Source organism: Orbicella faveolata, unplaced genomic scaffold, assembly GCF_042242905.1.
Source record: "Orbicella faveolata isolate gen_17 unplaced genomic scaffold, um_ofav_v1 contig_35, whole genome shotgun sequence".
Taxonomy (NCBI): domain Eukaryota; kingdom Metazoa; phylum Cnidaria; class Anthozoa; order Scleractinia; family Merulinidae; genus Orbicella; species Orbicella faveolata.
In genome coordinates, this window is record NW_028301564.1 from 4,915,745 (window position 1) to 4,943,613 (window position 27,869).

Sequence of the window (27,869 nt, forward strand, 5' to 3'; positions counted from 1 at the left end):
CGATTTAGTTTGAATAAAATTGCTCAGTATATATTAAGATCTATTAAATAGAACTTTTCATGTTGTGTGATCAGATTGATTGCAAAAGCTAAGGCGCAAGAGGAGTACAAAGGGGTGAACAGGAGTGTCAAAAGGAGCCTTAAGGCAGACAAACGCAACTATCTGGAGTGGCTGGCAACAGAGGCTAAAGAGGCAGCTTATCACGGAAATAGGCGGGACCTTTATTCTACCATAAGGAACCTATCGGGAAAATATAGCAAGCCAGAGAGACCGCTGAAAAATAAGGATGGGCAACCAATATCTGATTTAGAGGGGCAGAAGAAGAGATGGGTGGAGCATTTTGAGGAGCTGCTCAACCGACCTGCTCCCCCAGACCCTCCGGACATACAGCCAGCCGACAGCGACCTATCCATTGACTGTAGCGCACCCACAAAGGAGGAGATTCAAAACGCTATCAAGCAGCTGAGAAATGACAAGGCTGCGGGACCTGACAACATCCCAGCAGAGGTACTGAAGGTCGAGATCAGGACAAACGTGGAGCTACTCTACCCTCTTTTCAATAAGATATGGGAAGAGGAGCGGGTACCAACAGAGTGGAAGGAGGGTTACCTCATCAAGCTCCCCAAAAAAGGTGATCTCAGCTCCTGCTCCAATTACAGAGGTATAACACTGTTGTCAATTCCGGGAAAGGTGTTAAATCGAGTCTTGCTGAACAGGATGAAAGATGCCATAGACCCACAGCTTCGCGAGCAGCAAGTTGGTTTCCGTAAGAATAGGTCTTGCACCGACCAAATCACCACGCTGCGTGTCACCCTGGAGCAGTCCCTGGAGTGGAATTCACCTCTTTATATCAACTTTGTGGACTATGAAAAAGCATTTGACAGCGTGGACTCGCAGACCCTCTGGAAGCTACTGAGACACTACGGAACACCGGAGAAAATAACCAATATATTCAGAAACTCGTACGAAGGGATGACTTAAAGGGTGGTCCATGGACGGCAACTCACTGATACCTTTGAGGTAAGAACTGGAGTAAGGCAAGGATGCTTACTGTTGCCAGTTGTGTTTCTTCTGACGATGGACTGGTAATGAAGACATCTACAGCCCACGGGCGAAATGGCATCCAATGGACACTGGAAGCAGTTGGATGACCTGGACTACGCTGACGACCTGGCCCTTCTTTCGCACACTCAACATCAGATGCGGGAAAAGACCAGCGCTGTTACAGACGCCTCAGCACGTCTGGGCCTTAAGATCCATAGGGAAAGAGTAAAGTCCTGAAGGTCAACACGGTCACAGATACTCCCATTATGCTGAAAGGTGAAGCGCTGGATGAGGTGGAGAGCTACACTTACCTAGGCAGCATCGTAGATAACACTGGGGGAACAGAAGCTGATGTAGGAGCTCGCATCGGGAAGGCGAGAGCAGCTTTCCAACAGCTGAAGAATGTCTCGAGATCATCACTTCTCGGCACCAGCACTAGCACTTTAACACCATCGTGAAGCCTGTATTGCGTTATGGAGCCGAAACGTGGAGAACCACCGTCGCCACTATGAAAAGAATCCAGACTTTCATGAACACCTGCCTCAGAAGGATTCTTAAGATACACTGGCCAGACATCATCAGCAACCAAGATCCGTGGAAACGAACGAGACAGCAGCCTATAGAAAATGACATCTTTCAAAGACGCTGGAAGTGGATCGGCCACACCCTTCGGAAGTCCTCATCTAAAATCACAAGGCAAGCTCTCACCTAGAACCCTCAGGGGAAAAGGAAGAGGGGCCGACCAAGAAACTCGTGGCTTAGAGGCAGACACGAGGAGAAATGGCCACACGTGGGGAGAACTGCAACGACTGGCCCAGGACCGTGATGACTGGAGGGTGCTTATTGGTGACCTTTGCCCCAGACGGGGCTACAGGCAATGATGATGATGATGATCAGATTGAACCCTTGGAAGAAAGAAAACATACATTCCAAAAAGGCCTAAGTTAATGAATTAAACAAGCAAAAAACTCGGTCAAGCGTTCATCCAAGTAGAGAATGAATTGAAGGCGGCCAACTCATTAAAGTCATGAATTCATTGATGGAAATTTAATTTCATTGTTCATTTAGAATAGACCAATTTCGATATATTAAAATTTAGCCTAAAAAAATAGACCCCAGTACGAGGCTCTGACGAATAAATCCCACAAACTCTGTAGTTATTCCGCAGAGCCTCATGCTGAGGTCTATTGTTTTAGGCTGAATTTCAATGTATTGAAATTGGTCTACTGTAAAACAAGATTTGACTTGATATTTAGGGGATAGGGCTGTGGGCTTGCGGGGGTGGGCGGTGGGATAGTCCTATATAAAAGTAGATGAGACTATTGACAACATCCCTTAACAGTACCAGAGTCTGTATTCTGGGTATCTGGCTTTAGTCTATTTATACCTCTGAGATGAAGATTTAATGGAATTAAACACTTTTCTGTTTCAGTGAATAATGACCAGCTGGCTGAGAGCCATATCCGAGAGAAAAATAAGCTCATCACAAGTTGTTCCTGTTTATTTGCAGTTTTCTTTGAAAAAGAACTAACACAGAAACTGAAAATTATAAAATAAATAAATAAATAAATAAATAAACAAATAAATAACCCAGTAAGTGCTGTTAAGAGGGTCCCCCTTAAAATTTTTTGTAGATACAAAAAACAGACTTAGGGTTACTATGGTGAAAGCTTTTTGTAATTTAGTTTCATTTATGCACCAGATTTAGACTGAAGTATTTTTCTGCATGCTGTATCGGTAGCTAAGTCCGCAGGTCTTTTACTCTGCAAGTTTCTCTGGAAAACATTTGCTCCGTAATCTATAAGCAGTGAGGTACAGTCTTCATATCCGCACAGAGCTGCAGTGTGCAAAGGAACTTGGTGTCTTTTGATCGAGTTAGGATTGGCCTCAGCATGAAGTAAAATTCTCATGTATTCCATGTAACCTCAACATGCAGAGCTGTTCCAAATTGATTCTTGGATTTCTCTAGGTCAGCACCCATCTGTATAAGTATTTCTAGGCTGTGAATATGTCCATTTAATGCTGCCTCATGAAGGGGTGGGAAGATAACTGTCAATGAAGGATTCACCTCAGCCCCAGCTTCTATTAACAGACGTGTACATTTTACTGATCCTTTGGCACAAGCAAAACACAATGGGGTAATTCCATCGATGTCAGATGCATTTGCCTGTAAAAATTAAGGTAAAACCACCAAAGCAAGGTTTAATTTTTTTCAAGGTAGTGTAATGGTCTAGCAGTTCGCAATTTTACTTTGTTTTTTGGAAGGATGAGGATGTTTCTGTCATGTTTGTCCCAGTTCTATAGTTCAATCTTTTTTTAAATTCCTTGTTTTTGGTCTGCCATATTTTGGGGTCAAAGAGAGGCATTTTCATGCAATTTTGAAGATTCCAGACTTTGATTATTTTAGGTTGGCATCACAGCCCCTACATGTCTGGCTATGCTGTGTCTGTCAAAAAAGACTATAATACTACACAGATTAACCTCCCGATACAGTGGAAGGTGCAGTCCGACAGGCCTCGTGGTTCGAGCCCTGGCCGGAGACATTTTGTTGTGTTCTTGGGTCAGACACTTTACTCTCACAGTGCCTCTCTCCACCCTGGTGCATAAATGGGTACCGGTGAACTTAATGCTGGGGGTAACCCTGTGATGGACTGGCATCCCATCCAGGGAGGAGTAGAAATACTACAAGTTGCTTCATGCTACAGAAACCAGGATAAGCTCTTGCCTGATTGGCTACTTGGCTCGTATGTAGACTTTCCTTTACATTACAGCCATCTCACATGACACTCAGCTACTAAATTAATGAGACATTCATGATAGCTGCATGCACACTAAGCTGGACATATTTGCAGGCTATGCAGCAATAAGGGGTGGTGAATGGTAAATGCGAGTGTTTGCGAGATGGCGAGACAGGCGTTTTTCTCTGCCAGCCCGAGACATTTTGACGTTTTAGATTGCGAGACCGAGACTTCAAAGCGTCCAGACTCTTAAAATTCGAGCCTCAGATTTAGTTGAGAGCTAGAATGAGCTTGTGCAACCTGTAGCCAGCTTCTTGGAACTGACTGGGACTGGAAATTCGATTATAAGACACTACGTTATGATATCCTAGAGAAAAATAACTGTTTTTCTGGCGCCAAAACGGATGTTGCGGTAGGTTTTGTACCTATTTGTGGAATTAGGAAAATTTAGTAGAATTAAAAGTTAGGATTAACTTTTTCTTGGAAAATTTGTAAGCTGCTTCATTGAAATTCAATATCAAGTGAAGCTGGAAGACGTCGTTCATAAAAACAGATAAAGGAACAAATCGGGACTTCAAGACCCTTAACCTTGTGAAAAATCGAGACTCCGAGACAGCTTCATATAAGAATTGAGACTGCAAGACGCACATAACCACTAAAAAACGAGACTGCAAGACCCATGAAATTCTTCTAAAATTTCATGAGACCCAGAGTTTTGAAGGACCATTCACCACCCCTAGCAATAGTCTGTCCACAGACATATATTGCTGTTATATAGCTAAGAGTTTATTATTTTCAAACGCCACTGAGGTGCATAAATGGGTACCGGTGAACTTAATGCCGGGGGTAACCCTGCAATGGACTGACATCCCACCCAGGGAGGAGTAGAAATACTCCAAGTTGCTTCATGCTACAGAAACCAGGATAAGCTCTAGCCTGATTGGCTACTTGGCTTGTATGCAGACTTTCCTTTACCTTACAGCCATCTCACATGACACTCAGTTACTAAATTATTGAGACATTCATGATAGCTGTATGTAGACTAGGCTGGACATATTTGCAGGCTACACAGCAATAGACTGTCCACAGACATTTATTGTTTGCTACAAGTTTATTATTTTAAAACCTTCCAAGGTTAATACTTTGACTCATTGTGATCTTGACAAACTCATGACAAAATAGAGGATCTGTGGACAGACTAATACAGCAGTAATACATACATCAGCTCCTTCGGCAATCAGGACATCTACAACCACAGGATGACCACCAAGACATGCTTCATGTAAAGGTGTCATAAGATCTACAGTTCCACCATTAATGTGAGCCCCAAAAGAAACCAGCAATTTTATAAGCTCAACATCTCCATGTCTTGCTGCAACATGGAGAGCTGTAATTGCTGATTAACTGGATTAACAAAGTTCACAGAGACTTCTTTACAAGCCAACAAATTCCCTATGCATGTGTGCCTGTTATCTCTGATCGCTTGCAAAAGAAACTCATTTGAGTCCATCATTTAATTCAGCTGGAGAAAATCAAAACATAAATATCAAACTTTATAAAATGACTGAGATACTATGCACTTTCTCATTGGTCAACAAGTGTGTTTAGATGAGAGTATGTAAATACAGTTGTGATGTTTTAGATTTGTGCATTTTTTTGAGAAATATTTTATAAAAGCAATAGAGTACTTTTTCCGCGTTTACATAGCCTCATCTGAACACTCAGGGTGTTGGGAGAATTCTCGAAAGTTAGACAAACCTGAGATGAAGTCAAGGGTTTGCATAACTGTTTTGAATTCTCCCAACTCCCCTCGTGTTTAGACGAGGCTATGTGAACATGAAAAAAGTACTTTGTTGCTTAAATTCACGACAGGACAACATAAAATTATATCTGTTTTTTTAAATGTGCATTAGACATATTGAAAAAAAAAAACAGATACAATTTTATAGATGTCTTGCCGTAGTAGTCAGAGTAGTTAAGGAGAATATTGTGTTCCAATGTAATTACTAATGGTCTGTTTGCACGTACAGACCTAAAATGTGGCCCAAAACTGGATCACCTGGGAGCGGAGGACGTTTCATAGGAAAAAAAATACCATCTTTGATGATGATGTCTAAGATCAAGCGGAACTAGCATCAATGTTATCGCAAAGTTGCGGCTTGCGGCATCTTATCGGCGGAAACACTACAAAGTTCTTTCTCACATCATATGTCTTTTTGAGTGTTCGTGTAAAGCATGCAGCAATTACCTCAAGACTTGAGCCAGCCGTGAAATCTTCGGTTATCTCCTAAATCATTTCTGAGGGTATTCTTGAAAGCTACAATTGACAGGTTTTTCGGTGTTGCCGATTATCAACAAGGCCTGGTCACAAAGTAACATAACAATGTACACCCTGTAGAGTGGGGAAAGTATCGATACCATACCAAAGTCAGGTCAAATAACTAGGTTGCTTTATAAGTAGTTTCCAAGAAATGTTTTAAAAAATTTATACATTTAGATTTGTTGTTTTAAAGTTGCAGGATAGAACGTTTTAGGGCAGTTTTGGTGAATTTAGAAGCCTCCGCATCATCTCACTCTACCCTGTTTGGGGAGCAAACTGTGATTCGCGCGCTAGCAGGATCAGTCTCACGTGTAGTGTAGCGGCTAACAGCTTCAATTGTTCATTTAGTGATACAAGCATGAAATTTGGCAGGAACATTCTCAATTGTCTATTCTTTTATTCTAGTCGACTAGCCACCTGAAATTCGCATTAACAAGAGTTTTTTTCAAAATGGCTAAAAATGGGAACGATGTGATAAAATGGCGGCCATTTTAAGTAATATCCTTACTTCCAACTCATCTTGAAGCAAAATTTGAGCAGTTTATTACTCCATGATTACAACGTTTCACTGCTAGCGTCCTTTAGATACAATTGACTATTCCATACATCTTTCAGTTTCTGAAAATGGCCAAACAATTCTAAAGAATTCTTTCTTTAACAGGCGCTCATGATCCCATAGTACTGTTATATACAGGTTACATTATTTGCCTATCCAGTATTCAGTACGGTAATTCAATACGCCCAGAAGTGTCTTAGCTGGGTAATTCCCAAACAATTCTTTTTTAAACTACCTCTGATCACGTATACGTTTCAAATACACAAGTTACATTACATGCCTACTTCAAGCGAATTCTGATATTCAGGACAGCAATTCATTACGCCCAGCAGTTTCTAGCTGGCTAATTCAAAAACAGCTTTTCAAACAAGCTTTTCATTTCGTAACAGTGTCAAATAGTGCTGCTATTCAATTTAAATTGCATGCCTACTATAGTCGATGACCAGGCGGAGCTACTTTTCACACAAGCAGCTACACAAAGCTGTACAGTTCAACCCAGAACAAAGACATTTGCACCTTCCACAACAGTCCTTCCTGCAGCCACATCTGGTTAGTTCTCGACTACTTGCAGCAACTGATGGAATGTCAGTCCAAAGTATCTGCCACGTGTCACCTCGCCTACTCCACCCCCATCAGCTGGACTTTTTGTGACAGGTCGAGGGAGAGTGGCTTGACCCCAGATAATTCTTCCTTGGTAGGCAGCATGCTCTGAATGTAGCCTGAGGGCAGACTGTTTGCGAGCGAAGAAATTCAGTCTTCAATCTTTCACACTTGTATCTGCACTGGACCTGTCATACATGACCACAACAAACTGCTCTAGACTCTGCAGATCAGCGTCTCAAGAGATGTCACACAATGACTGAGTTTGGTGAAGGTGGTCGAGACCCCTTTACACTCATTCCATGTTTGCCATGCAGACTTCTTTCCTTAGCCACGGAAAGCAGACACAGTGTCGGATCACGTGAAAGAATGGGAGTCCACTGGCTTTCTCTGGACCGATTGTGTTTACCAGTTCATGCACTGGAATCAATCGGAAATTTCCTCCTTGGCCAAATGCAATCCACACTTTTTCAAGACCAGGCTCGTTTAAGGATTTCTTGACAGACATGGCAATAACTACCACATCGATCCGTGTCGTTTGCCTTAATTATTAAAGCCTTACTGCCGTCCATTGCCGCATGTCATGCGTGCACAAAAATACGTGGGTCTGCCTCTTCGTGCATACATGGTGCTAAATCTTCTAACCCAATTATGCGATTGCAACAGACGTATTCCAAGCACGGCATGTCTGCTTCGGACAACCGATCTGCAAGAAAATGGAAAAGTTCAGTCTTGTTGTTGTTATCTCTCAGAAAGCTTGTCCAATTTTGGGGAGTCTTGCTGGTCGGTGTAACCCTTCTTCGTATCCCTTTGCCCCTTTTGGATCGTGCCTCTACTTTCAGGCTGGACTCCTTATACACATCAAACACAATGTCAACTCTTTGGTACTTGGCAGAATATGGTCTAACTCTTGGAAGGATGTCCTCATTGGCGTAGTCATCAAATGTCTTTGATGTACGTGGGGGTTGGGAGTTGACAAGAGCTCAGTAATCCATCTATGATGATTGCATCTGCCTCTGGTTCTGTGTTTGGCATCAAAGTCTTAGACTCAAGTATCTCAACCAATTGCGATTTCTGACATTTGTGAAGTTTCCCACTGTCACTGAGGGAAGCCGGAGCTGACTGGTTTTCGTGCTGGAAGAAATCATGCAAATCACACTGTCTGCTTTGACATGAAATGAAAAGTTGGGAAAATAGGTGACAGTCCTCTTTCAGTGTCCTCTCCTTGGAACTGGCGGCACTGGAAATTTCCTCTTGCTTGAAGAAAGTGATCTCGTCTTTCTATTTGATAAAACAAGGTGTGCTCATCTTTCTTCAGTCCTTCAATGAAGGATTAGAACTGATCTTTGCCTCTGCCATAGTGAGTTGCAACAAGTCTTTAATTAGCCGGATCGGCAATGTCCTTAGCTTTTTGTCTTACACAAGGAGGTCTGCAGACTCTTATTCAAAAGGATTGCCCATTTATTTAAATACTGTGAATAGCTTTTCCACTTTCTCAGACTGCTATTTGAGCACTTCCGCCTTGTTCGTGATGTTTGCTACTGATTGTTGTATCTTAAGTTTCCGCAACCTCTTCGTAGCGAGCGACTAGGCGGCTCACCTCTGGTCCAGCTATCATCCACCTCCAGAGTGCTGTAGGGTCCTCTGTCAAGCCTATCGCTTCTCCATCATCCTTGATGACTGTATTGTTTTGTTCGTGGGCTTGGTCGATCGCAATTGACGAGAATTCTTTGCAAGATTTGTGCTACTTCTGGATGTTGTTGATCGATGGTCATCATATCTCTGAGGTGAATTTAAAGCCACCACGCATAATTCACATTGTTGTTTGCAAAGAAATAGGGCAAAAGTTCTGCCAGCTTCTCACGATACAGGCAAAAGTTGGCTTCTCTAAATGAACGAACCAATGTTAGAATGGTTAGCTCTAGAGCTAAAACGAAATGCAAACTGTGGACTTTCGAGTCTTTGTTTCTTACACCACTCTCCGAAATCAAGAACACCTTGTGGACTTTAAGATGTATCTCTGCTATAGCTATTATATGCAGCTTGCCGCTGCTTGTATAGACAACATGCTGTGATATGATGTGCTTGACGAGATCTGGTAACACTTGAGGCTGACAGATAAGATTCTGAAGTACCAGATGAGGCAACTCCTGCCTCAACAAGAGCACTTGTCTAACCACTGTCCTGAAATAAAGACTCTATAAATTTCAGAGCAGCCATTTCTATGTGAAGACCTATATTTGAGATGAATCGTCTGAAAGGTTTAAAGTGCAAAAACCTTTAAAACATATGTCAACCTTTTGACCCAAGCACAAGTAATATATGAGGGTTAAAACTAAAATCTATTATCGAAATAACCTAAGTACAAAATTCTAAAATACTTACAGACATGTTCCGCTGGCCATGATAAAGGCTGCTCCTTCTGCGACTCTTGATAGCCTGCGAACATTTTTGCCAGCAGCCAACGTTTTCTACTCAGCTATGGTATTTTTTTAGTTTCTTTACTCGACAATGAACTTTTGTACTGCAACATCATCAACTTCTCCTGTATAAGACTGCGAATTAACTCTATACCTAGAGTTAATGGCGGCCATGTTGAGATAAAGACCACCTATTAAGTAAATTGTTAAAAAAAAGTGTTATACCGCCAAATTTGAAGTGGCTAATCGATCAGAAAGAAAGAATACTTAATTTAAAACATTTCTGTGAAATTTCATCCTTGTATCACTAAGTGAACAATTTTGCCAAAAAAATGATGTTAGCCGCTACACTAGTGGTCGTCTCTAGCCAAAAGTCGGTTATCAAGATCGTATACATAAGAGTCATGAGGAGCTAAGTAAAGGAGAAGTCAACTGTCGTGCATCTATTTGATGAAAATGTTTGCTCCGAAGTGGTTGATATCAGACAAGGGTCAAATCATTGATAGAGGAGGTTTAGCTCCGGACGGTTCAAGCTCAGAGGTTTCTGAAGATGACACTCCGCTCGCCGTACGTTTAAATTGGCAAGAAAGTAACCGTCCAAATGATACAGGAAAGCAGCTGCGTCCATGGGCTTCTTTATCTAAGAAAGGGGGATTTGTTATCACATGGAAAAAGAAACAAGCAAATGGTATGAACTTTCATGTGACTCTTTGATCACGTTAGCTGTATATTTCGCAAACATGTGTTTTATTTACAAGTCGTGTTCGTTGAGTGCCCGGGCGGGGGGGGGGGGGGCCTCTATATAGGTATGTGCCGCTGTGAAGGGTATGGTTTTCAAGCAGTTTACTCTAGGATAGGGTATATAAATCAGAGCGTTTGGGTCTAGAATAGGGTATCATTTTTCACAAAACGGACTGGTTGGTTGAAGATTTTATCTAGAATAAGGAAACCAGGAATTGCCACTCAAAAATATAAAAAAATCAAATCGGCAAGTTTAAATCTACGCAAATCACCTCAACAGTGTCGATAGATGGGGGGATTTGGGGAGTTTACTCTAGTATAGGTTAGCAAAATCCAGCTGAACTAGTTCTTGTATAGGCTAAGGGTTCCAGGGTCCCAGCGGCACATCCCCACCCAGAAATTCCCAAAGTACCCCCCCCCCGGGGTTGAGGGCAAATAGTCATAATATTAAGACTTAAGCTAAGGCCTGTTTAAACGTCGCATTTTACATGCACCAAATTTAATAGAGCTTTTTCGACTGGGCAGTTTGTTGCCCAATTTCAGACCATGTGATGATACTCTTGAGAATTCTTCCTTTCAAATTTTCAAGTAGTCGTGGGCATATGAATAAATAATTTTAAGATGGATAAAAGAACCACTCTCTAGAGAATATCACGTGGTCTGTAATGGGAAAAACAAACTGCCCGAGTGAGAAGGTCTATTGGGTGATTCCAGGAAATATCCATACCAGAGGGTCATGAAGGGGGGTACCAAATCCCAGTTCCCAGCCCAAATTTTTGCCAAATCCCAGTTCCCAGCTTAAATTTGGTCCAAATCCCAGTTACCAATCTAAAATCCCATTCCCAGTGATTGTCTGCAGACTAATGTGTATAATTACTTAAGAGTGCGGACTGACGTCGTTTGGATTCACAAATGCTGAAATCGAATAAAGTGACTCTTTTTCTACAAATCGGATGAATGTTTCAGGGAAATAAGCAATTACCTAGCCTTTTGTTGTGACTGCAGAAAATCTCTCATTCTTCTGATGAGCGGTCTTTGTCTTCCAACTCTTGTTGGCATAACCATATTGAAACCACTTGTATCATCTGCACAATCCTCTTCAGACTCACTGTCTCCACTTTCGCTGCTGCTGTGCTCGTCACGTTCCCGCCACCTGCAAACATGCACACATCATTCCATCAATAACAAACCCCTGACCAGAGACCTTTAGATCCACATTTACTGCAAACGTCAAACTGCGGTTTGAGGTTAGACGTTTGCCGTTCACCATTCGGATGTAAACAGATTTAGATTGAAGTCAATTGGAGCAAATAGAAATCATCCTGTCAATGCAGTAGAAATTGTCAAAATAATGCTGAATTTGAAAAAAAATGTTTTCTAGCATGTGTAGTTTTCTAAAGAACTAAAGCATCACAAAACACACATTCGACTTAAGCCGCCGCCATATTGGATTTCCACTTAGGATAAGTGCCTTTCTTCAAATAACAACAAAAGGCTAGGTAATTGCTTATTTGCCTGAAACATTCATCCGATTTGTAGAAAAAGGGTCACTTTATTCCATTTCAGCATTTGTACGTGGCATAAAATACAATTCAAGGCAATAAAGCGTGCGGTAAATGACTTACATGAAAACCTACTTCTTGACGTTCAAAATGCGGGTCGAAAACCTCGAACGTGACGTCTGGCTCTGGTTACGTGATCCCTAGCAGTTAGCCATTTGCGGGAAACATGAATCTAAAAGTCTCTAATATTAAGACTGTGTGGAGCCAAAATTGCTAGAACGCGGAAATAAAAAATATGATGATTCTATGTGTCTACTGAGGTCTAATGATGCTGAATTTTAATTCTTTATTCAAAAGAATAGGCTCGATTAAGCAGTGGTGTCAAAAAATAAGGTCAGAGAGCGCTAAAATAAAATGCCTTTCCCATTTTCGAAATTGTTTGTCGCATTCCCAGTGGTTGAATCCCAGTCCCAGTGCAGTAAATCCCATTTCCCAGCCCAAAAAAGGGCAAATCCCAGTTCCCATTTTACCCCTTCACACCCCTCATACCATACCATGGGTGACATCTTGGAATTCCAAGGGAGAGGGGAATTATTGGACTGAAATTCTGAAGGCATTGGGGGGGGGGGGGGGGGGCGGGGAGGGGTTAATGCAGTTTGGAATCCCAAATGCATGGGGGGGTTTCAGCTCTGATTTCCCAGAGAGGGAAGATGGCAAAAGCTTCGCTTGAAATTGCTGATCTGATAACTTTTCCAGTTTGTAAATCATCAAGCGCGAACCCACCGCTGAAGCAGGATAAAGATCAATCAGGCAGGTGCTAGCAATCAATTATTAAATGTTAACAAACTTGAGTTGCTTGTTTGCTTGACCGAAAATTGTGAGCAGAATTTTCTTCGAGGGGGAAAAAAGCGCAAGTTTCCCGTTCAGTGCAAGTTTTAGGCAATCAAACAGGAATTCCAAAGGGTCTGAAAAAAAAATTGGAAATTCTGGAGGGGAGGAGGGGTTATCGATTTTGGAATTCAGAGGGTATGGGGGGTAGAACATTTTGGAATTCCCTAAGGCAAGGGGGGTTAAAATGTCCATGCTGCCCGTGGTAGCATATGGATATTTTCTGGAATCACCCAATTAAGAAGGACCTCCATTAAGGAGGCTCAAAACAGTAATATTTCCATGAGATGCCTGGGCTCTAGCGCACACTTCAGTGTGAGGCATCATGCAATCACCTGAAGGATTGCGAGATGCGCGCAAAATTTAAAGTTTGCAGAAATAAAGAAAACATGGCGGCATGAGGCCTATTTCATGAAACTTTGTTTCCGCCAAGTTTAGTAAGCTGTTTGTGTTATCAGTTAGTTTTCCATGCACCTTCGAAAACATCCATCCTTCAGGCAATTTCAAAGAGCTTCAAAGGAAAAACATTCATTTAAACAGCTCTGCTGGAGCGTAAAGGAAAATTGCGATGTTGATGTTGCGATCAATCGCCTTGGCTATCAATCTAAACAAAGAGCAGGAAAAAACTACTTTTCATGTTTTCTTTGTTCTTTCTACTTGGCCAGTCTCACCTTCGGGTATTCAGTGTACTCTTCTTCTACCGCTTATGCTGCTAACAACAGCAAAAAAGAAAACTCTATTAATTTGTGTTTATTCGCATGGAATTGCAGGCTTAACTGATAAGCAGACCACCTTCACACGTGCACGAGGGCTGTTCTTGGAAAGTTGAGATTTTAATTTGCGCTTAGGACATGCAAGAAATATTTGTTAACCACGAAGCTAATATCTCAAAACCTGATCCAGTGTTCTTACTTTTTGAATGCAAAAAAATTTTCAACAGCAAATGCGTAATGCATTGGCGAAATTGTAAAAAAAATTGTGGAGTGGAATCGCCTCCAACTTGGAAATTTCCATTTTTTTTAATTTAAGCAAAATCTATTCTACAAAATTTTTTATAATTTTCCCTGTTTCTTCTTCTGTTACTAATAAAAGGACTTTTAGGAAAAAACCATAGGGTATCATAGCACTAAGTAATTTCTCCTTCATAAATTAATCAGGTTGAAAAGAAGTTTTATAATACAGATGATTTCTGTTCTCTCAGCTATCTGTTTGTTCAGTTTGGGTGTGTTCATCCTTGTTTTTGTTTGCATTAATTTGCCTGTTCATTCAGTTTGGTTGTTTAGATGGCGGGGGGGGGGGGGGGTTGCATCTGTTTGTAGAGTGCAGGCTTTTCTCTACACTTTCAGCGATCTGTTTGTTTGGTTGGGTTGAGTTTGGGTGTTCATTTGCTTTGTGCTTGTCTAACTGTTATTTCTCGGCGGTTCTTTCAGTTCTTATTGTTTGGACTGGATCATCTATCTCATATTCTCATATTCATACATGTACTCATTTAAAAGTTCCAGAATGTATTAAGAACTAGCAAGTGTCAAAGCTTCTTTGTTGTTATATTGGAAAAGGCATCCCCACAGCGAGGGAGGTTTTCCTTCACTTATTGTTAGCAGAGCATCAAGAAGATGGTTTAGTTTCTCCCTAACTCCCTGCATGTAAGCTCTGGCATACCCCTTCCATTCCTGTCACCCCTGCCAACCCCCTCTCCTACTGCAGCTCACTGGACTTCCTCTTCAATCTAACTGAGCCATTTTTCTAAATAATTTATTTCTTGTCTTATTGGCTTGATACATAATTTGAAATCAATTACAAAAATTAACCATTTTAGGCTATTGAGATGCAATGTATGTTTTGCTGTGCAGGTTGGTTGCACTAGTACTATAGACTGTACAAGAGCCATTTGTACTAAATAAAGTTGAGTTGTTTTCAAAATTATTTATTTACTATAATATTTTTATTTATTTATTTCAGTTTCCATCATCAAAAGTACCACACTATGATAGTTCCTGTTAAGCTTACAATGAAGAGTTCAGTAATAACAGTTGCCCAGGTATGGAAATGTTTTATGTTTTTTTGAAAAAAATACATCTATACAAGTATATTACTTTTCCTAATGCCAGAGATTATCTGACTTGTTAATTCTAGTCATTGAATTGAAAAAGCCATTGCAGCAGTTGAAGCAAGTGAGAGAAAAAACCCCTGTCGTAACAATGAGTTTTAATCTCACTTTCAAGTACAAGTACATGTAGTCAAATTTTTAGACAGTTGACTTAGTGGAAAATAATATTTCTTGGGGGCATGACTTGAATACTTGTTATTAATGTGCTTGGTGGGGTAGACGAAGTTAATTGTTTTGGGCAGAGAAGTTTTCCATTTACCAATGTGGTCAAGACTGGTCAGTTGTTAGAAGATTTGACCCTATCTGTGGCATCCAACACCCCCTCCCCTTAAGGGATTGCAAGGGGGTTCTAGAGCGATAAACATTTTACCCACATATCCATGTTAGCATTTCTGAAGGAATGATGAATTTTAGTGCGGTACAACTTTTAAACAACTTTTATAAACCAACCTTTTGAATTACAAGTTAACAATTGAAAGTGGACCTACACAGACAGAGCAAAGGTGAATGATTCAAAGCCATATTGTTTCATGTAAATTCACACACTGAGGAATTGCTAACTTCTTAAGACAAATTGATATACAGGAAATGGGAAACGGAAAAATTTGGTTTATTATTTTTTTTTTTTGTGATCTTTAAATCGACTCTACTCAAGAATATATTTTAAAAGGACCCTTTTAAGTTTGAAGTTGCTAAAGACAGATCTCTGGCAAAAGTTGAAGCCATTTGTGGTAAATATTATTTTATTTCTAAACTTCACTGATAACTTGTCATGTTTCCTACGGAATGTAGAACACCTCAGATCATGTTACATGTAATTCATTCTTCATACTAAAATAGTATTTGGGTATGACACGCCCCTCCCCCCCCCCCACCCACCCACCAATCCACCCTGGCCCAGCCCCCCCTCCCACCCTTGAGGAAGTTATTCTGGGCCCTTCTTATTACTTTCTGACTGTTGTTACACCAGAGCAGCCATTCACTTCAGATCCTGTTGAAAGAACTGTATTCCTGTTCTCCCTGGATGAGATGCTAGTCCATCATAGGCGGCCCCCAGTTTTATCTACTTGCCCCACCTTGCTCCTAGAATTAGTGGGTGACTGGAACAGACCTAGCCTCAGATGCCCTTCAGGCCCGTCACACAATCATGCCCTTCATGTAAGATTGCGTGACAAGCCCATACAGCATCTGCGTAGAAGGCTAAAACAGTAGTAGTAGCCATTTATGCTCCTGGGCCTGATGAGACAGGCTTTGTTTAAAGTGTCTGGCCAGGTTCCTTGTGTTAGGAACCAGTTAGCACACTATGCCAGCCATTAATCATTTGATTTAAATCTTTCGGGTCCTTCTATTTTTCATGTGGAGACAAATCCAGACAAGACAAGAAGAGGATAAACACCATGTACCATCATTCAAGATACTGATGATTTTATTGCTGTCTAGGACCCAGGTAAACACGCGTTCTTATGCAGTTATCAACCCAAACCGTAACCTGGCTCAGATTCTCCGTGAGGGGGACTCCCAAATAAAAAGGACGGGGGTGCTCGTCAGAAATTTTGAAAAGAACCCCTAAGAGACACCAAGATCCTGTTTTTTGCGGGCGTGGCTTGAAGTTTTTTAACCCCTAAGAGGTACCAATTCTAAAACAACAAATTATCTCGTGTCATATTTTTTTCGCCTCAATACCCTAAAAGGTGCCGCAAGAGTTCTTGATGTGAACCTTTTAAGGCTGAACAGCCTAAGAGGTAACAAAACCGTTTTTATCCCCTAAGGTACGACGAGCACCCTGTCCTATTGATATGGGAGTTCCCCTGGGGCGGAATTACCCCTGGGAATTTACTTGATTGTTACCCCCACATCATCAAATTCTAGGACAAGTCCAACAACTTAAGAGGCCCTGCGCCTAAGAAACGACCGATGATTTCCGGTTAAAAAATAAAATCGGCCGATTTTTATCTCCCAAGTAGAGGTTACCGAATACTATTTAAAAATGAATTTCTTTTGTTTCAGTTTCGCTTTAAACCAAAAATATCGAGCCGCAAACTTTTTCCGTCTGATAGCAGCAAAATCAGGCCGAAAATAAGGCCCCGCTAAAAACTGTTCGGAAATTACTATCGCAACGCAAAATAATGAGAAAACTACACAGTGTTGAAGAAAAAGGCCTTTTAATGCAATATCATTCGATAAACATCAAAAAACTGCCGAAGCGATTAAAAAATAAAGTTTCAAATATTGCATACTAAATTAGATGGAACGTTGGAGCTGATTTTAAAATAATTATTTCTCAAAAGTTCAACGCTTTTGAAAGCAGTCACAGTGATGAAACAGACATTGGAGGGATATACATCACGTTTCTGAAAAAACATTTTTCGGCCAAAGTATATTGACCTTATACAAAGCGTTCAAAGTTACCGTGTTTACCGTTATCCTGCTACTTGGGCGAAACACTTCTCTTTTGCCAATACGGCCGTGCATAGCGTGGTAAACGCCACTTTAAACCTTGCTAGGCATTCCAAGACCATCCTAAGTAGAAGGACGTAGAATTAAAAGAGAAAGGAAGATGAAAAATACGTAGAAAAAGAAAATAACCCGAAATTACCATCTGCTAACGAAAGTTGAATCTGGAAAATGTCGTCGCGTGACAGCGGCCATTGACGTCTTTGTCTACACAGCGGCGGAATCCAAACAAATACACAAATAGGAAAACAATTTTTCCCGGCCAGAAGACGTTTAGTGGAGCAATGTTATGTTATTTTTCACAAATGATGGTCACTCAAAAAGAAAAACTTCCCCAAACGCCACACCGTTTTGGCCGCAGCGTGATCTGAGTTATGGGGTCACGACTGCATCCCTAGCCGCTGACCGCCCGAAGGACATTGCAGACTCGTTTTCCCACGCTCTTGCGACTTGACGTGACAAATGACGTCAATGGCCGCTGTCACGCAACGACATTTCCCAGATTCAACTTTCGTTAGCAGATGGTAATTTCGAGTTATTTTCTTTTTCTACGTATTTTTCATCTTCCTTTCTCTTTTAATTCTACGTCCTTCTACTCAGGATGGTCTTCGAATGCCTAGCAAGGATTAAAGTGGCGTTTACCACGCTATCCACGGCCGTATTGGCAAAAGAGGAGTGTTTCGCCCAAGTAGCAGGATAACGGTAAACACGGTAACTTTGAACGCTTTGTACAAGGTCAATATACTTTGGCCGAAAAATGTTTTTTCAGAAACGTGATGTATATCCCTCCAATGTCTGATTCATCACTGTGACTGCTTTCAAAAGCGTTGAACTTTTGAGAAATAATTATTTTAAAATCAGCTCCAACGTTCCATCTAATTTAGTATGCAATATTTGAAACTTTATTTTTTAATCGCTTCGGCAGTTTTTTGATGTTTATCGAATGATATTGCATTAAAAGGCCTTTTTCTTCAACACTGTGTAGTTTTCTCATTATTTTGCGTTGCGATAGTAATTTCCGAACAGTTTTTAGCGGGGCCTTATTTTCGGCCTGATTTTGCTGCTATCAGACGGAAAAAGTTTGCGGCTCGATATTTTTGGTTTAAAGCGAAACTGAAACAAAAGAAATTCATTTTAAAATAGTATTCGGTAACCTATACTTGGGAGATAAAAATCGGCCGATTTTATTTTTTAGCCGGAAATCATCGGTCGTTTCTTAGGCGCAGGGCCTCTTAATTACTCTTTTTACTCAGAAAATGTCATTTTCTGAGTTTAAGTAGGACATTGACTTTCACTCCTTCACTCGCTCCTTCCTTCCTTCCTTCCTTCCTTCCATCGATTCATGCTAACTTTTTAATGCATCCGCTGACCACTACATAAAGCTTTCGCAGTCGCTTGTGTACCAAAATCAGTAGTGTAGAAGTTGAGGTGAAGTTTCTCTTTGGCAAATCGTTTAGACATTCGAAAGCATATTTGTGTGTCTGTGTGGGTGTTAAAAGATTTTCACAACTCCCACTGGTCGGCCAGTTCAGGGGAGGTTGAAAACGCGGTCAGCTGTACACAAGTCAAATAGACTGATCATATTGATTGACTGCACCGGGACACAGGTTACTAACACGGACTCACATTAGGGGCCGTTCATTTAACAGTGATGATATTAAAAAAGCGCGCGATTTATCTTCAGTTCGCGCTTATTCTTTGTCATGTCGTGGATTTTACAACCATTACAATCCGTCGTAGTTCCCCACTTTTTTCGGCGGCCCAATGCTTACATATGAGTTTCCGTGACCCAGGCGATAGAGTCCTAATGTATTTTATTTTTAATGTATGGTTATAGATCTCTAAAACGCGATTGTTGAGGTACAAAACGGTGGCCCATCATGTTCAAAATGCGGTTAAAAGTATTTCTTGTCACACGAAGCTGCTGATTAAAACATTCTAGGGCATCGTTGGATCGTAGCACTGAAGATCGAACCAGGACTCTACTGGACAAGGAAATGACCAGGCATATTATTCTTCGCTGATGTCGATTTCTTGCTTTCACCAGTAGTGGCAGTCGAAACAGTTGGACATTCGTTAACCCATCTTTCATACATCATACGAAAGACAAGAAAATTCTGCCGATTTAACCGAACGAAAAGCAGAAGTATCAGTATCGGGTTTTTCTTTGGAGTTTTTAAAAGCTCCTGTCTTCCGACAACATGTGAATAAACGTATATCTGGTCTACTTCAGTTGTCAACACAGACACTATTCTAACCCAGTGCGACCCTACTCAGTTTGACGCGAGTTTTTGCTTTCCGGTTGCGGTTTTAAATTTTCTGTGGCTTTTTGCTCGGCAAAGATGAAAACTTTGCCCAAGTGCGACCCATGCCAATAATGTTAAAAAAGTGTTATAGAACAAGCATAGTAGACAGGATACAAATTAATTAAAAAACTTTTCTTCTGCTTTAAAATAACGTTGGACGTTGTTTTCAGTCCGCTTCCTCTTTCTTTCATTTGACTTTCTGCGATTTTCTTTTAATTTTTCCTTCTCCTTTTGTTGATGTGCTGTTTGTGTATGCCCTTGAATATGTTGACATAACGCCTCTTCATAGGTTATAACTACGAGATCCGAAATTGACTTCTCTTTCTTTTGATTTGTGTTTTCTAATAAACAGCTCTCCGTAGTATAGGGATTGTAAATTTAACAAATTGACGTCAGTTTTTTATGCGTCTGTCCTCTTACTGATGATAAATTACATCATAACATTGTAAAGTGGCTCTAGAACCACGAGCCCCAGGCGAGTGGTTCCGCAGTAAACTTTGACAATGTTATGACGAGATTTATCACCAATAAGAGGACAGACGCATAAAAAACTGACGTCAATTTGCTTTTTACAATAACAAGACCCAAAAGTGGTCAAATGCCGGGAAGAAATGAGGGGAAAAGACGCCGTAAACTTGCTTTAAACAAAGCTAAGTGAATTTTATTCAAAAGGACGCGAACATTGTCAATAGCTTTTCTCGCTTTTTGATTGGCTACTTAAGAAAGTCTATAAAATCCCATTGGTTAAAAAGTTGACGGTTTGACAACTGAACGTTGAACTGTTGGAAGCTTGCATGAATTAAAATTTTATCCGTTTGTACTCTTACGGATGATAAAAATGAGCCAATCAACGCCCGAGAAATTAGACAGTTATTGTAAAAATTGTCTTCATAGTGAGCAAAATAACGTGAAGTAGGGGAATAACTTGACAATAGTCTCCATTTGGCGCGAAACTATGCTAGGATATTTGTCTGCGGACATTATCTGTTCCGAGAAGCGAACAGATAATGAGCTTTGAGGAACAGATAAAGTCCAAGGACAAATATGTGATCATATTTTCATGCCAAATGGAAGCTTTTGTGTTTATTATCCTTCAAATATTTTTGGCAACGCGCGCGGTTTGAAAATTGGGGAACATCCGGATATTCCCCAGTTTTAGCTGGGAAATATTCGGTCACGTGATCCGTTTAGACCAATCGCGCGCTTCGATTTCGCAGTCATCTATATGAACATAATTCGACATGTTTCATAACACAAATTATTCGAAGACGTCGTGTATTGCACATTTCAGCAGTACTTTAGATAATACCTCAGAATAAGCCTTGGTTATAAATGATAAAGTCTAACAGTACAGTCTCCTCTTCTTTGATGGCCTCGGAGATGGCTTAGCAGACCAATCCTTGCATGGAATTTGCGAGGGCAGTGAGGTCACGGGAGGGTGGGCGGTGGACAAGGGGCTGCAAGACGGCGTTTTTGTTCTTCACGTTTCTCTACGGCTTTGGGCCTCCATTCCGCTTCAAACATGGCAGTCCCGGTGGAAATGGACTGTCGCCAGCCAAATCGATTTGCGGCTGTTGCCTCCCATGTCCTCGGATCAATTCCAGTTTTCTTGAAAGTAGCTTTGAGCTGATCTTTGAAGCAGAGGAGAGGGCGTCCTCTTGGACGTAAAGCGATGGTCAGCTCGTTGCAGAGAAGTTGTCGAGACAAGCGAGCATCGCTCATCCTGACGACAGGAGCAGACCAGCGGAGGTGATGTTTCACCACCATGGACTCAATACTAACAGCGTTAGCTTGCTCCAGGACGGAGATGTTTGTGGTGTAATGGTCCCATTTGATGTTGAGGATGGAGCGGAACTTTCGTTGGTGGAGTTGCTCGAGCTTCATCAGGTCCTTCTGGTACAGTGTCCAGGCCTCGCAGCTGTAGAGCAGAGTGGAAATGACAACCGCTTGGTAGACCATGAGTCTGGTGGTTCGGCTGACGTCTTTGTTCTTGAAGACTCTTTTGTAAAGTTTGCCAAATGCAGTGTGTGCAGCTCCGATTCGGTAGTCAACGCCTTTTTCGGCGGTGCAGTAAGACGACAGAAAACAAAAATAAAAAAGAAGAAAAAGGAGTGATTAAAGCTCCGAGTGGTGATCGAACTTGTGGCCGTCTGGAACTCTGGTTTGAGGAGCGACAGTGATCTCCACTATACCACATGTGACTGTTAATGCAAATAATCAATCAGATATTACAGCTTGTGCCTAATTTACATTTGAATATTGCAAGACCTTGTGTGATTATGTTAATAATATATTGAGAGTTTTTAGATAAATAGGATAAATTTCGCCCTAAATTGTGCGTTTGCTATTTGACAAAATTTTGCGGGTTTCAAAAAGGTACGATGGGGAATTGTCCGTGGTCGTCGCCTTTCGTGTCTTTTCCGATCGTTTATCGATATGCAGGTGACTTGGTTTTCTACACGCCAGCGCATGAGAGATTTGGTGCACCCGACAGTTTAAACGACAGAGTCAAACTGCTGTCTTTACAGGGAGAGGACCTTTTCTTTAGAGACAAGGTTTTTCTTCGGGAGCGTATCAGTTGATTTTGGTAGGGGTGGGGTGGAGGGAGAAGAGAAATAGATCACGAACATCCTTTTCTCAGAGGATTTGTTTAATCTGCTGTGTGAATTTCAGCAGATCTATACACCCTTCATCGTTGCTCTTTTTTGGCTGGTGGAATTCGTGAAAAAAATGTATTTTACTAGACCTAAGGGACCTTTTATTTTGTATACACGTGACAATCTAGACCTGATAGGCATTTGAGAAAGTTTTGTAGTCAATACTTAAAAAAATAGAGCACTTTTTCCGTGTTTACATAGCCTCATCTAAACACGAGGAGGGTTGGGAGAATTCGAGACAGTTATACAAACCCGAGACGTAGTGGAGGATTTGCATAATTTTCGAGAATTTTCCCTACCCCGCGAGTGTTTAGATGAGGCTATGTAAACACGGAAAAAGTACTGTATTGCTGTTATAAAATAATTCTCAAAAATACGCGCGAATCTAAAAATGTCACAACCGTGTCTACATACTCTCATCTAAACACATCTATCGACCAATGAGAGCGCGCGTAGTAGCTCAGTTATTTTATAATTTGGTATTTTGGTTTCCTTGCTTCCTCTAGCAAAATTTAGCGTAACTGTTACTAAGTATTCAATATGTCTCGTCGAAGATTCCTTCTTAGAAGTCACGCGAAGAATTGAAATGGTCAACCACAACATATTATTTGTGGTTTTGCTTATATCCTTTCCTGTTCTTTAAAAGTTTAAGAGGTCAAAACAGTGAACAGGCGCGTCCAACAACAAAACAAGAAGAAAAAGAAAAAGTCTTGAGCCATAATTGAACCTGTGTTGATCTGGACTGTCAAGCGAGAATGATCTCCATTACACCACGCAGGACTTGTGCAATGTTATCACAAAACTGAATCAAATAGCGTTGGCTTGTTTTTGTTCCTTTTAATACTGCAAGATAGTTTTCATAATTTTGTTTAGTACGATGAAATCATAGCAGTGATTATTAGAATCTAGAATCAACGATAAATTTTGCCGTAAATACTGCGTTTTTTGCCAAAGCCGATGATCTCGTCTCTTGGTTTTGTTAACAAAACTCTGCGGCTTATAAAAAGTACGATCAGAAAAAATGCGTGCTCGCTAATTTTCCTGACACATTCGATTCACATTTAAGTGACAATGTCATCATGACGCATGCGCTCTTGCCACCGTCCACTGTCCCCATTTTTATGTCAAGTCATTCCTTTTTTTTTTTGTCCTTTTAGGAACTGCTTTTAGCCCAACGCTATGGAATTCGCTTTTTTTACTTTTGTGAGAGTTTAAATTAAATCGTATTTGTTGTGGTTGTAGCAAGGTCTTTTTCAGAAAAAATGTTGTGCTGTTGTTTGTAGTGGTCAATGCGCTTAGCTACACCTAGCAAGTTCACAGGCATGCCACTTAAACTGAAAGAAACAAATATGTCAACTAAACATAATAGGCTTAAAAATCCCAACTGGCGGGAGGCAGACCAGTTGGCTATATACAAGCATGATCGAGGAGTTGAACTAGGGTCTACCGAGAAATGTAATGTTCTTGAGCGTGTGAAGAAGGTAGGGGAGGGGGGGGGGGGGGGGGGGCTGCAAAAAGATTCTCTTCCACTGCGTGCAGAAACTAGTGAGACAATTTCAGATAGTGCAGAGCGCAATTGATAGCTCTGATACAGTAGTCCCATAAGTACTCACCCCTGCTCGGTTCACTTCCGGTTTGTATCTACCTTGGTAGTCTGCTACGGCTTTTCCCCTTTGCAGTGTGTATGTTTCAAGGTTGTATTTTCATTCAAGGTCCAGACATTACGCACAAATTAATTACTACTGGTGCTTTAAGTTGATTTTCGTTCATTTTAAATTCAACAATACACATGTACCTTTCCCACCCTACTCCCACTACTTCCTTGCCTCTAGACTAATTAATTAATTGAAATTAATTAATTAAACAAACATTAAAGTTTACACCTTAGGGCCATAGGGCCATAGCACCATAGCGCCTTAGTGCCTTAGTTCCTTAGCGGCAGGCAACCCCCATAACCATCCCAATAGTGCACTCTGCACTAAAAAGGAATATCTAAGGACGTGAAGTCACGTTATGTTCCCTATAACTGTGAAAAGTCACGAAATTTGGCCAATTTAATTGCTTAGCTCACATTTTGTGCGGATCGGCCGGATTTTGAAAAACTGTCAGGCTGAACAGTTTAGTAAGTTAATCTTGTTTGTTTATCACCTTTAATTATAACGCCCGAGAATCTGATTGTAATGAAGCTATGGTTTTGTCATTTAAATCCATGGAAGTAATTTTCGCTAACGTTATGTTTCATAGCGAGAATTTGGCAAAACGTAATAGTATTTATAAACTAAATACAGTAATATAAAATAAACATAGGCAATATTGCAGTAACTGAATGCTGAGAAATTGTTTTCATTTATTCCAGGTAGGACGCTTTTCTGGGTGGGAAGCTCAAGATGAATTGATCATACACCATGGGCGATGGCTGAGACTGACTAGCCGATAGATTTGTTATGTCTACTGAATAGTGTATGTACCAGTGACGGGTTAGATGTCTCTTACTGCTGAGAAATAGTTTTTGGAATCGGACTTTGCGACAAAGGAGTCTTGACACGATAGTGAAATTATCTACCAAAAGAAGGAAACTTGAACGCCGTAGTGGAGAAAAACGAAGTTTACAATTACCATAGCAGGAATAAGGGTGGTTAAAGGATTGGGAAAGTCTTCGACTGATAACATTTTAAATCTACTCTGTCTCTGTCACACAACACTACGTTATCGGGAGAGAGGGACCCTATCTTCCTAGAGCATAGCATTGCGTGACAGAGGTATGACCAGAACTGGACTATTCAAATCTGTAGATGCGCCATATGTCATGTGTTTCTGAGGTAACTCCTGTCAGTACTCAAACTATATCATTTCTCGTTATAATGATTTTAAATTCTCAATTTCGTCATAACATTGCCAGAGCATCGCCTCGTGGATCCACATCTACTTCCACAATGTTATGACAAAATTCATGATCAATTACAGGACAGACGTATGAAAAACTGACGTTAATTTGTTAATCTGTAATCATTCTAATTTCCTTGTTGCTGTTGTTGTTCACATACAGCGCCGCTAGGTTAATATCCTTAAATATTTCTTACTTATTTTTTGAGTAAATCGTCGAATGGAAGTTTATAAGTTTATTTCGTGGCAGTTATCTTGAAAGGACTTTAAAATTCTCTGGAAGTCTATTAATTAATCCTAAACTTTGTAGTTGTCGAAGGAAAACAGTGCCGTGCTGTGGCGGTATGTAGTCGTTTTATTTTTCTCAAAGGTTTTGTAATATAACTCTGTCGCGAGGCATTAGTCCATAATCTAGTTGCACATATTGTTAATATAGCGGTAACTCAAGAAGGGCGTAGCTCTCAGAGGAAAATAACACAAGGTTCGTAAATGAAGGTTTTATTATTATCACAACATCTTCAGAATACAGCGGAGATAATAAGACGCAGAGTTACGGACTTAGCTTTAATTCTTATAACGAGTACACTGTTGTTTATTGTACACGAAAGATATGTACTGAATATTAATCTTCTTTTGGTTTTTTGTTAGTTGTAATATTACAAAATAAATTAAAACCATGCTTGCAAGACTCTTTTACACATTCCCGACGAGTACCACTGGAAAATTGTCAACCTTGGAAGGAAGGCAAAAATCAATGTGAAACAACGCCACCTCCCCGCCACCAGCACCACATTTCTTTTATATTTATAGAGAGAGTTTGGTGCTCCCATCCTTGTGGTTCAGTACCCTCTAATACACATGCGTACTAGGTGAGTGTCCCAGTTACAAGAACTGTAAGTCTTGACTGTATTACGGAACTGTAAGTAATTGATAACTTCGTGTCAGCTAACCCGAAGTTTAAGGCAGAGTTCAAAGTTCAAAGTTCGGGTTCCCCGACACGAAGCTTAAACTGACACGAAGTTATCAGCTACTTACAGTTACAACATACAAGTAACCGATACCTTCGTGTCGGGCAACCCGAAGTTGGAATTACGGGTTACCTGACACGGAGTTATCAGTTACTTACAGCCACAAAATACAGTCGGACTCGCAGTTCTTGTAACTGGGACACTCACCTAGTACGCGTGCGTAGTAGAGTGTGCTGTACCACAAGGATTGGAGCACCAAACTCTCGCTGTAAGTATAAAAGAAATGCTAGTTAGTGGTGGTGGAGGGGAGGCGGCGGTGTCCCACATCAATTTTTGCCTTCCTTCCGAGGTTGACAATTTTTTTATGGTCACTTCTTTAAACTGGCCATTTTCAAGGCATCTGAAAGATCGAGATCACAAGTGAACTTTACAGAGACAAACGTTTTCTGCCAAAAGACTTTAAAAAATTTCATTCGAAAATATGATATAAAACGCGCATGCGCACGTACAAAGTGGTACCACAAGGTCGAGAGTTCAAAACTCTCGCTATAAATACATAGGAAATGTTGTGGTGGCTGGCGGGGAGATGGCGGTTTTTGCTTTTCTTCCAAGGTTGAAAAGTTTACTTTGGCCACTTCTTTGAACTTGTCATTTTCAAGACATCTTAAAAAAAAGAGAACTTGAAGGCTTAAAAAATACAAATATTTCCAACGAATTGCAATGAAGAGACTTAAAAGATTATTCCAAAAGCACATGATCGTAACAACTTACATTCATAAATACGTTTGAAAACTTAGACTTAAACAGCAAATTCGAATTTTAGATGCACTTGTAGTTCTGCCAAAACCTGCACGATTCAAAACCGATCGTAGTGAGATTGCTTTTATCTCTATTCACATTTTTGCAGTAGAACTTTAATACTTTCACAGCGCGATTTCTCGGAAAGAATATTTATTTTACATGTGCGAGTGGTTGTCCCTAAACGGGCACGACTTTATCCCTTTGTTCAGGTTTGAAAATCACGGTTGACGTCTATTCAAGTTTACGCCCAAACTTACAACAAAAGGCTTCAACCAGTTAAAATATGTCTAGTTCTGTGCCTAAACTTCCCTAAATCCACGTACACTTAGGTTAGTTGAATGCCTTGATATTAAACATGTCTAAATTAATCAAATTCATAGTAAATATGTAAACAATACCACTTACCCGAGTTTGCCCATCACGTTTACGGAACTGTCGATAGCGTGTGTGATGTCTTCGAAAGCCCACAAACTTTGAAGCAAAAAACAAAAAGCGATAAAAAGAGATTAACCTTATCCGTTAACCTAACCTTACCTGTTAACTTTCCGTTTAAAGTAAAATTAAAGGGCAAGAGAAACGCAAGTAACATGGAAATTGCGAAGTTCACTGTCTGCGGGTAACACCTATAATGTTTTCTTTTCCGCAAGAAACCAATAAACTAAATTTTAAAAACATATTTTGTTAAAATGCAAATAATCAGCTCCGTCTTTTCCTTCTATACGTCAACCAGTGATAAAATTATATTTTATTTAACAAATAAAGAAGCCTGAGCCGTGTATTACCCTGTGATAAAACACGACGGGCATTTGAGAACACAAGGGAAATGTAGAAAGCACGAGTCGCAGGCGAGTGTTTTCGACATTGCTCGAGTGTTCTCAAATGTC

General features: G+C 40.6%; 1 protein-coding gene, 2 long non-coding RNA genes and 1 pseudogene across 7 annotated transcripts in view; 2 read left to right on the top strand and 2 right to left on the bottom strand.

Annotated features, from left to right (window-relative positions):
• LOC110043911 (uncharacterized) overlaps positions 1–27,869 on the bottom strand; it is a 222,544-nt gene that overhangs the window by 171,577 nt on the left and 23,098 nt on the right. The gene's annotated exons all lie outside the window — the stretch shown is intronic.
• On the top strand, positions 1,152–1,806 carry LOC149102721 (uncharacterized; annotated as a pseudogene).
• Positions 10,085–25,902, top strand: LOC149102722 (uncharacterized). Of its 2 annotated transcripts, none has more exons than XR_016202169.1 (4): positions 10,085–10,366; positions 14,769–14,847; positions 16,279–16,363; positions 24,690–25,902. It is a non-coding gene; the product is annotated as an uncharacterized LOC149102722 (long non-coding RNA). The 2 variants fall into 2 exon arrangements; XR_016202168.1 differs by having other exon boundaries at positions 16,289–16,363.
• On the bottom strand, positions 17,062–17,873 carry LOC149102723 (uncharacterized). The gene is made up of 2 exons (XR_016202172.1): positions 17,513–17,873; positions 17,062–17,436 (listed from the first exon to the last, which is right to left on the bottom strand). It is a non-coding gene; the product is annotated as an uncharacterized LOC149102723 (long non-coding RNA).